This window comes from Heterocephalus glaber, unplaced genomic scaffold, assembly GCF_053883595.1.
Source record: "Heterocephalus glaber isolate CG9 unplaced genomic scaffold, H.glaber_assembly_v1.0 deba00000347, whole genome shotgun sequence".
Classification (NCBI taxonomy): Eukaryota; Metazoa; Chordata; class Mammalia; order Rodentia; family Bathyergidae; genus Heterocephalus; species Heterocephalus glaber.
Window position 1 is genome coordinate 47,418,963 of NW_028258143.1, and position 11,789 is coordinate 47,430,751.

The window sequence follows — 11,789 nt, forward strand, 5'->3', positions numbered from 1 at the left end:
GGGGATGTAGCTTAGTGTGAAGGCCCAGAGTTTAATCTCCAGTACAGCAAAAAACAAACTAACAAACAACAACCAAAAAAACCCCAAACACTTAAATATCATAGGTGAGTGACTCTGTGACAGTTTACCAAGATGGCAGAAAGGAGGGGTGGTATTTAGGGAAGATAGTCAAATACAAGTAATATATATTGTCACCCCTATGTTTCTTACACAAAATAATATTCAAATGTGACATTTCTACAGTACACAAAACCTCATACAGATGTTTAAAACATATCACGTTGGGAATCTGATTTATATTACCCTATGTAGCTATATTTTGCAATGTTCTTGTTATAAATATTTATAATTAATGCCTCAATTGAAAAGTGCTTGATGATAATCTGAATTGCTTTTCTAAGAATGAAGTACTTGACTCAAGTCAAGTACTATATAGGTCTAACTGGTGAATATAATTAAAAAGAAAAAGTCTAAATACAGTATATACATATAAAAAAATCTCAACCAAAACACGAATGATACAAAAATAGAAACAGTTGTGATTACAATTTTTTAGAAATTACAATTTGTGAAATACTAGATTTTGAATTTGGAGATACATAAAACTGTAAAGAATTTACATCTCTTGGTGAAGAAAAATCATCTATAAAGGAATAAAATTCTAATTAATTTCAGAAAAGATTGTAAGCTTGGGACATGTAGATACTTCTAAATTAAAACATTTATAATATTTCACATAGGCCAGATTTTGAGAAAATTCTGAAATGTAAAACAAATTTTCTCTTTATGATTAAATAAATATTATTTTAAAAACTTGAGTGATTTTTTAACTACTTTTAAAATTTTACTTGCACTTTCTAATCACAACTAAAATTCTAGAGACAACTGGTCATGCCTGAAAATGCTAGAGACAACTGGTCATGCCTGAGTCTACATGAGTTTAAAACTGGAACTTTATATGGGGTTAAGCTCATAAATTTATGTTCTCAAAATTCTAGAAAATTATGATGTCCTTGCTCCCAGAGAACATCTTACTTTGTTTATTTTTGTATTTATTTACTTACCTACTTATTTTGCAGTACTGGGAATTGAACCCAGAGCTTTCACACTGAGCTGGGTCCCCAGCCTTATTGGGGGCTGATCAGACACCCCAATCACCTGACCAAGGATAAGGCACAGGATAACTAAAGACAGACACAATCTTTACTGCATAAATGGGGGCCAGAATGGTCAGAGCTCTTATCAGGCTAAGATGCTGTCTCCTGGAGCTTGCCACTTTTGAACACACAGCTTCTTGGAGGGGTAAAGGGTAGTGCAGGGAACAGTGGAGTGGAGAGCACTAATGTGAGCAGGGTTCTAGCAACAAGGGAACAAAACATTCTAGCAGGAACAGGTCATTGATTAATGGGAAATTTGTTATTCCCTTAGATTAATTTTTGCTTCTATAGAAGTTTTGTGTATGAGTCATGGTGTCCGTAGCTGCAGTATTGTTTTGTCATCTAAGACGTCACAGCATCACAGATCACTGGGACCTCTGCTGTAACCAGTGGCGTGGGGAGTTGTTCCTTTCCCACACACCAACTGCTGGCTCTTCAGGAAAGGCATTGTGGGCCAACAGGCAGACTCAGACTTTTAATTTGAAAAGCCAATTTATACATTTGTAGCTTGCTCAGGGTGGTCTCCATCATAGCCTTGTTTATTTTGAGACAGGATCTTGTTAAATTATCTAGCCTGGGCTAAAACTTGCAATTTTCCTGCATCAGCTTCCCAAACCTCTAGGATTACAAGTATGCACCACCACACCCAGCTCCTAGTTTACTACTGGGCATCAGAGAAAAGTTTTTGAAAGATACATTATGGTGGGGGTATGACACCATGATTATTTTTTAGAAGTATTTTTATTGATAAATTATTAATTTTAATTCTATGAGTTTTTAATATTAAAAATGTGTACTTAACAGGAAAATGAAATATCAATAAAATAAATATTAACTTTCTAATACGTAATGAGTGTTTAGAATAAACATCAACATTTTCAACATCAACTCTTTATCTGCTTACAAGACTTAAAAAATAACAGAAGAAATAAATTCCTATGTGAACTACAATAAAAATGCAAACAAAACTCTACCACAAGAAATAATCTTTGCTTCAGTTATCACACCTGAGGCAGTCTTCACACATGACAACAGCATATTCTACACACAAGTCTCACTTACACTGACAGCGTGTGTGCTTAACTATCCTTTCCTGTCTGGCAGGCCATACTTATCACTTCTCTTGTCTTTCTCTTTTGTCACGAGGAGCTTCCTATTATATTATACAATGTGCACTTAGCAAGAAAATGAAATATCAATAAAATAAAATATCAAATACATACAGAGTGTTTACAATAAACATCAACATTTTATACATCAACTGTTTGTTTGCTTGCTAAACCTAAAAAAGGACAGCAGAAATAAATTCCTATGTGAATGGCAATGAATATACAAATAAAGCTGTACCACAAAAATAACCTTTACTGCAATTATCATAACTAAGGCAGTTTTCACACATGACAACAGCTTGTTCCATACACAAGTATCTCTTACACTGATAGCACGTGTGTTTTGTTTTCCTGCCTTCTTTGGTAGGACATTCATGAAATCTTGCTAATCTTCTTGTTTTCTTAGAAGGTTCTTTTTCACCTGTCCATTCACCAGTCTGCTCCAGAATTCTTTTGAGGAGTTCTTTGGACAGATACATACTGTTTTTCCTCTGCTGTAATTGATCATTTAACAATTCCAGTCCCAATGTTCTAAGAAAATTTCTCTGTGATATTCTATGCGTGTTCTTTTCTTTGTAAACTATGAAGGTACAGTGGACCCTTGAGTTACAACTGGCCTTACATACGAACAGCTTGGATTATGAAAGGAATTTTAGTTTTAATTTATGACCAAAATCTTGAGTTATGACTCAAAAGAATGCTTGCTGCTTATACAGTTGGAAACAAAGACTTCTTATGCCAGGACAGTGTATGTAAGCCTATGTAAGCATCAGTTTGAGCCCAGATGTGCATGTTTGTGGACCTGATTTTGGTCAGTGCTTTTTATGCTACAATTACTGCTATCAAAATGGGCCCAGAAAAGCTAGAACAGAAGATAAAAAAGGAAGGGAAGTTAATGAAAGCAAACACAATCTAACAGTCGAGGAAATGTCTACAGAGGAACTTCTGCCTGAGCAGCAGAAAATAGCAGTTGAAGAGCTTTCTGAGCAATCAGTGGAAAGTTCTTCTGAAATAAAGGAAATCCTGAAAAAATGGACAGACCTACAAACATTTGTACAGAAGACCCACCCAGACAGAGAAAAGGCCAATTGTTGAATTCACTTGCTTAATGACAATGTTATGTCATACTACAGAACAGTGTCACAGAAAAGACAGAAACAGACAAACTTAGACCAGATTTTAGTTCTGAAAAGGTTGAGACCTAGTGAGCCAGAAGCAGGTCCTAATAGGCTACACTCTTTCCTAAGGAGAGAAAGGACACCAGAGAGCCAGATTCCTGAGGTTCTTATGGAAAGGGATGCTCCTTCCAAACAATAACCACCTTCCATTTCATCCTCCCTTCCTGTAAGCCAAAGATGTCAACTTGAATGATGAGTACAGTATGAAAATGTTTCTGGTAAATGAAGGATATTTTGTAATTTTTGGTGAATACAATAGGAAAATTATTAGTGTTTTTCATAAATTATTCACATTATGCAACCTTTTTTATTATTAAAAAGTTAGTTAAGGGGTACTTTGGAACACAACATGAATATTTCCATTATTTCTAATGGGAAAAATAGTCTTGATTTACAACCAACTTGAATTACAAGCAGCCCTTGTGAATGAATTGAGTTCATAAGTCAAAGGCCCACTGTATTTATGTCTGACATGTTTAGGATGGAGCAAAACACAACCATGGGCCAATGCTTTGTGTTTCAAGTAACATCATAGTTGCTGTATAACTCCTCAACACCATCTATTCTGCCTTTCATTTTGAGGTAAAATGTGACCATTTCTGGCTTCCTTTGTGTTGAGGATTCACTATTAATTCTTTTTGTTTGTTTATTTGTTTGTTTTGAGACAGGGTCTCTCTATGTAGTCCAGGCTAGCCTTGAGCTAACTGTGTAGCACAGGCTGACCTTGAACTCACAGGATGTTCCTGCCTCAGCCTGTCAAGTACTGAGATTACAGCCATACACCACCATACCCAGCTTCACTGTCAATCTTATCATTATGGTGTAACATTGACAATATCAATATTACTTTGTTTTTTTCATCATATAGGAGGCCAATGTTATGTCTTTCTGAAGTCCAAAGATTGTGGTATACATTTCTCTACTGTGAACTTGAATCATTTTTTTAGGAATCTCTATTTTGTTCTTGCGAATAGCTCCTGTGCTTGTAAACTGGTGTTCTTTTAGCAAATGTAACATCAATGGGTAACTAGTGAACCAATTGCCGGATGTGACATTTGGGTTACTTTTTGAAATAGGTGCAACAAGACTGTTGACAAAGTCATATGGTTTATTACTGCACAAATAAAGACTTGGTGGCTGAGTTTCAGGATAAATATCTAAATTCAAGGTGGAAAATGTCTTCGCATCTACCAGGGCATATATTTTTATTACCATGTTGGGAAGGTTTACTTGGCATATAGTTTAGAAAGCTTCAACAACCACAAAATGATGCAAGTTGTTCATCAATTGTCATGTATTCAGATGGTGTATACATTGCTTGACAGCTCAAAACAAAGCTTTCAAAAAATGAGTGAATAGGAACCTAATTGTCACATCTTTTTTCTTTTCTTGGAAAGTCTTTTTGTCATGAAAACATAGGCAATTTTGAAGGAAACCAAATCTCTTGAGTGTCATTATTGTTCTAAAAATCTCAACACCACCTCTGTCACTTCTCCATAAATCATTTAGATTCTGACAATTAGAATGATAAAGTCCTGCTACAAAGGCTTTTAGTTCAGATAGTGTGATGTCATGATAAATATATATTTTAGTATTACTATTGATGCATATAGAATGTTTTACTTGTTTTTCATTATTTTACAACATCCATTACAAATAATTTCAAACATTGAATCACAGTGTTGGCATTCTGCCCAATAGATTTCACCCCTGGCAAAGACCTAATATTTTCTGACCTAGTTCTACTATTGGATCATTCAGGTATACATGACCACTTTGCAGCACTTTAACTAGTCAAATATTTATTTACATCACTGTTTTGTTCCTCTGAATCAAGGTCTTCGTTGTGTACTTCTCTGTCTGTCATATCTTGCTAACTTCTTTGGCACACATGATCCAAGTCATCATTGGTAGCCAAGTCACCTGATTACTCATTTTCAACCTCCTCCCAAAGTTGTAAAAGTGGATTTTCATGTGACATTGTACTGAATTGTGCGAACTCTACAAGAAAAACCAAAAGACGACATTTAATAAAAAAATTATAAATACACAAAAATGTAGCATGGCACATAATGTGGGTAAAACTCATCTGCTTACATGTTGACATGCATGCATACACCTTGCCATTCATTGTACCAAGTGGGTGAACACAAAGATTGTTTCTTGTATTCCCCTAGCACAGCTACTGAGCTACACAGCTGGCTACTGCTACACTAAAGCACATATTTTCCACTAGAAAACTATGGTATGGACATCTGACACCCTGAGTGAGGAACTGAGTTTTTAATTAAAGCCTCAGAAATCCAAGATACTGCAAGTGTATAAAATAAAATATTTGGTTGACTATTTTTACTTTAGAAATTCAAGAAAAAAATGTGCAAATCTATTATATTTTCCTCCGTGAAAGTAAAAGTATCTCATGGTGCTCAGTGGGTCTCTTTGTAGTCAACATGCAATAAAACAGAAACAGCAATGGCCTTGCATGTTTCATTTACTAACTAAACAGCATACCTACCTCCCACTAGCACCACCAGTTCAACACCAGTAAATGAGGAAACTGTGAGAAGGGTACTGAAATATTTTTTGCAGCTTTGGGTTGTAGACGCTTAGAGACATGAGTTTAAAATATCAATCCTGTTATAAAATATCCACAATTGACAGCAGAGTTTACTGAATATAAAATAGACATGCAGCCAACCTTTACCATAACATGACAAAAAACAAGAAAGGAAATTACTACAGGAGAACACTATGGGTTTACCTCATATTATAGGAACAAAGACTGAGCCTAGCATTCATGAGAGAGAAGTTCTTAGGAAAAAAGGTTGTAAACTTAATTTTTAGAAAGTAATTATCAAGCTCCATGGTAGCATAAAGTCCTATTGATCCAAATCTCTCTCTCTGTATGAACTTCACAGACTTGCATGACTTGGCATCAGTAAAAGCTAATGATGATTCATGCTCTTAGTTTCAGCTGCCCTAGTCCCTAGGAACTCAGCTTTGACCTTTTATTAGCACTTTTCTCCCAAGGCAAGTAAGATCGTTCTCCAGGCACACTTCCTAATCACCCTAAAACACCTGGAGAAATAGTTAAAAGCCAGACTGGGTGAGGGGCTGTGATGCTAAAGGAAAGTCAAAATTCAGTCTAAGGGAAGATGCATCTAATTGTGTAATCTGGACAGCAATCCTGGGAAACCTGGAAAATAAAATTATATGTTAAAATTTAATTTATATAAAGTTAAAATAGACTTAATTACAAGAATACATGTTAAGTGTTGTCAGTTAAATTCAATTTTAGTAGCATTTTCTTCCCTCCTCTTCCTAAAATCCCATGTAACATTTATACATTCATTTTTGATGGATCAAATATTTATCAAACTCCGAGCACTATGCTGGGCACTTAAGTAGCATTATGTTATGGTGATAGAGAAGTCATTAATTTTTTACAATTAGTTTTTTAGTGTCCAGAGCTTTAAGTGGTTTCTGATATGCTAGTATTGATTAATGAAACCATAAGAACTGCTGCACAAACAACTGGAAAACAGTGTTTCTTACTGCTTCCGGTCTCCTGCTGCTCTGCTCACTCCTTGCTCCCCAACACACACGAATGAACACACATGCACACGCCTTGTTTATGCTTTTCACTTCATGTTGGATCAATGCAATATATAGCTGCTTTTTAGTGACCAAAGCTAGAGGAAAAAAAGGAGATTTTCCTGACTGAAAGACATTGAATTCTCTTACTCAAACAGATCACCTATTTACAAATTTAAAAAATTGAAGATGGAATCTAATGAGGTAAGAAAGTGTATTTATTGAAATTTTGGTAATGGTTTGATTTGTGTAACTATATAAACAAAACTCACTGAAAGATTTGCTTTAATAAGAATGTCAATAAAGTAAATTGAGACTTTATGTCAGGTTCTTTACAGAATATACAGTCTTCTGCATAAATCATTACTCACCTCTATCTCAAAATATTGAGCATAAAATAACTGTTTTATAACATCAAAGAATATATCATAATACAAAAGAAGTATCCCACTTGAATTATCCATTCCCCATTCTGTGTAGATCAAATACTTTACATTTTAATCACCATACCTCAATTCTCCTTTCAAACAAACTCAAAGATCTTCTCATCCAATCTCATGATCTCATCTCAATAATTATAGTCCAAAAGTTAATATGGTTTACCTTGCAGTATTTTAACAATCTCATTCTTTGGGATTCCACAATATAAAATTACTTTTCTTTTCTTTGTAGATTCCAGATTAACAACCCCTCCAAAAAAACCCCACAAGTAAGCACCATCCTTATTTTTCTTAATTATAAGTGATCTCTGAGGTTTGTTCTGCTACATTTTGACCTTGAAAATCTATTTTCTTTTGTGATTTTCCCTTCTATTCACACATTAATGTATTACATTAGTTCTCTATTCTCTATGGAAGATGTGTTCAAAGACTCCCAGTGCATGCCTGAAAACAGGTATAATATTGAACCCCATGTATCCTATATTGTTTTCTATGCATACACATGTATGATACAGTTCAAGTTATAAACTAATCACAAGAATAAATAAGCAATAAATAATGTTAGAAGAGAACAACTATAGTGTACCTTGTAATTTACATGCAACAATAAAACAAAAAGTGTGTTTCACATAAATTAAGATGTGAGCCTTTATACTAGTGTATTTCAGTCAGATTGAAAGAGGCATGCTGAAAGAACCCAGCAGAAAAATTCTAATTGTAGAACAGCAACAAATAAAGTATTCCTGATGGCCAGTTTAACATAAAGCTGGCAAAAGAGCCTCTTTGGAACTTAATGTAGTCATGTGTGGAAATAGATATTACCTACCTATGAAGAACAGAGCTACTATGAGAATTAAGCTAGTTGACATTGGGGAGAATGTAGGATGATCATTGAACTCCAACTCTTTACCTTTTTAGAAGGGTTTTTGTGCAACAGTCCACTGTGGTTTGCAGTTCCAATTATAAGTTAATCCTTACATCTGAGAAAGGCAGCTATAGCTTTGATTACGTTTTTAATTTCTATTTTACAGATAAGGAAAACTGGGAAAATGTAACTGACTGGGCTGAGATTATTCATTCAGACATAACCAGAAATGGAACTAGACAGATTTTTTTTAACTTAAGTTTTCTGCCTGCTAGATGTAGCTTTTGTCATAACTGACTCCAATGAAGTAATACAAGTGCTATTCTTAGTAAATATAGATTTTTTTTGGATCAATTAATATGAAATTATCTAACAAATTTTAAAGAGTGAGTCATTATTAATCTAAATAGTGACCAAGCAAATGTCTTCCTCTACTAACAGGTAGAATGAATTTGCTCATTGCACAGGGAGGAAAAAAATATGTATGTAAGTATGTGGAGAAAGAAAAGGAAAAGTGAAGGAGTCACTTCACTAAATAAAATTGGTTCATTACATAGTCACATAATTTCTGCCCAATATATTCCATAAAATTTGGACAAACACATAAAAAATCAGCATCAAAATGTGTTCAGCTAGTTTTGAATTTTTCTTGTTTTTATCTTCTTTAAATATTTCATAATTTTCACTGTCAAGAAGTTGTTAACTCTGCAGATCTGTTTTGCTCAGAGCTGCTTCTATATATCACTAGTGATGTGTGATACCAGTGTAACATCTATAGCAGTCTGCAGATTTGCTTTGGCTTTTACCTTCTGTAAGACAGTCCCTGGAATGAGTTAAGGAATATGGTATTTAGGACCCACATAGTTTCTAAGATAACTGTGGGAAAATACTAGATAACAGGGGAAAATATCACAAATACTTAAATGGTATATGGGGTAGGGCATGAAAAAATAGTTATAAAAATGATATAGATATTTGTGTATGGAGACCTCTGCAAATTTATAAAAACTTACAGTATTCTAAAGTCAAGGCTAGCTTTTGATTGAAGATTATTCTAAATTTATCTTTTATTATGGATATTTCTAAATTGTGTGCATTTTAACTCTGCAATATTAAGATTTAAATATTAAGAGTTATACATTTTACAAATATCAACTACTTCCCCTTGTGAACAAAGCACTCTTTTTTTTCCTTCTCTCCCAGTTTTAAACTTTGTTCCTCCATTGATTTCCTCATATATTCAATGAGGCTGTTGAATTTATTTTAAGCTACACAATAATAACAGAAAAACTGCATGTATAATTTTTACTAAACATAAGACAACAACAAGATCTTCTCCAGATTAAAAATTCAAAATCCACATCTGTTTCTAGTTTTTTAAAAAATGAACTTATTATGTGTATGATCACAGCCACTTCTTTAAAAAAAGATTGTCTGATTCCTAACCTAGGTTAGTGGAAAGACCCAAGTAAACTGAAAAGAACAGTGAAGAAATGCACACATATTCTTATATTCCTCAGCTTCCCTGTCACTGGCACACGATATCTGACATCCACAATTTAAAGGAGGAGAGTTGTGATTTGGCACAAGGTTTCAGGAGATTCAGTCCATGGTAGGCTGGATTCAAGGTAGAAACATAATTCTATAGGGGCTTAGTGGAGCAAAGATCCTTAGATCAGAACAATGTGAACAATGCCAGAGAAGGGGCTAGGGACAAGATACAGTACTCAGGATATATTACCCACCTCTATTACCCAGACATATCTGGAAGTGTGCTTTACTAATCCCCTGGAAGCTTCTCAAGTCAATCAAGTTAACACAATTAAACTTAACCACCACAGTTCTATAGCCCGAAAGATGCCAATACAGAAGTCCACTCCGCAATAAAATTTTCTCACAGAGCTCATAAAATTTAGGCAGGGCTTTGTTTTAGGAGTCACAAAATGTGAGTTTTGTTTTTTTGGTTTTTTTTTTTAAAGAGAAGTGAAGTAAAAGGTGATTATTGCAAAAAATACTTAAAATATAATTAGCAATACTTGCAGCCACAGAGCTAAAACATACTAATCCCAACTATTTGCTGGACAAAGCTGTAGCTGATTTAGATACTTGGTTTCTGACCCTCATAACAACCCTGTAAGTGTGTATGACTATTCCCATCAGAGAAAACCTTACTTGGGGGAAGACTCCCGGCCCAGGAAAACCTTCATGTAGACTTACCTCCTTGCCCCAACAGAGTATTTACTTACTACTAGAACTTTGGACAATTCAGATATACTTCCATTGGAGAGAATGAAAATTCTCCACAAGGAAAGATCATTAGTTCTGGGGAGACAATGGCCTGGGAATTTCCCATTTTCATTTTCTTTTCTTGCTAAACATCACTCCTCTGGTAGTGTATGGGTCAAACACACATGAGTACTTAAAAAAACAGTTAAAATTGTATTGTTCAAACTCAATTCTCCAGCGCAGGGGTGGAGGAAGATGTAAGAATTAAATTGCTTGGGCCTGGGATTTAGCCCAGTGGTTGTGCCCCCTGCCTTAAAGGCACAAGGGTCGGCGGAGTTTGAGCCCTGATACAGAGAAAGAGGAAGAGACGGGGGGGGGGGGCATATTAAATAGCTTGTTCAAACTACTTTTCTCCATTTTTTGTTTGGTTTGAGGTGGTGAACATGGGGGAAGCATGTCTGCAGGGAAGACAGAAGAGGTCACCAGACCTGCAGTTGTGAGAACATCTCTCCATGTGCCTTCTTCAGAGCTCGGGCACACTTATGGGCTGATTGCTAGGAGTGTTCAGAGCCTGAGAAGTACCACTCTTTTCAGCTGCCAAAGGGAAGAGGACGGGGGCGCTGTCTGGTGACCATCTGCAAGATTCCTTCGAGGCGGCGACCACCTCCCGGCATTTGATCTCCAGCAGCGCCTTTTGTACTCCAGTCCCGAGACCGCCAAACCGAGACGCCAAGACTCTGAGCCTCAGGGCCGCGGCTCTGGAGACAGAGTCAGCCCGGTGCGCCCTTTCCTGCCCAGACGCGCTCTGCTGGCCGTCAGCGAGCGCCCCAGGCCCAGCTCTGCAGGCCGGGCTTTCTCTCCACACCGAAGGCACCCTGGCCACCGGTCCCCCGCGGCGCGACCCTCCCGCGCCTCCCCCACCCCAAACCCCAGTAGCATCTCCCCCTCTCCCGGAAACAAGCCTGCTGAGCAAAGGCGGAGGAAAACCTTGGGCCTTCCGCTCTGATTGGTCTCCCCCCGCCGCGCGGGGCGAGGCGGCGATTGGCTGCCGGGCGTTGTCAGTCGCGGAGGCCGGAGCCATCGCCGGGGAGGCGCAGCCGGGCTCGGAGCTCGGGCTGCAGCCTCGGCTGGTGCCGCTGAGCGGGCTCGCGCCGCTGTCCACCCGCCGCGCCGCTGCCCCGCAGGAGGCCGCCGGGGAGGGGCGGGCGAGAGCGCGGGGC

The 11,789-nt window shown here is 37.0% G+C and overlaps 1 long non-coding RNA gene across 1 annotated transcript; it reads right to left on the minus strand.

Moving 5' to 3' along the window:
• Positions 1 to 5,225: 5,225 nt before the first annotated feature.
• On the minus strand, positions 5,226 to 11,456 carry LOC147829949 (uncharacterized). The gene is made up of 2 exons (XR_015446853.1): positions 11,058 to 11,456; positions 5,226 to 5,445 (listed from the first exon to the last, which is right to left on the minus strand). It is a non-coding gene; the product is annotated as an uncharacterized LOC147829949 (long non-coding RNA).
• Positions 11,457 to 11,789: the final 333 nt, after the last annotated feature.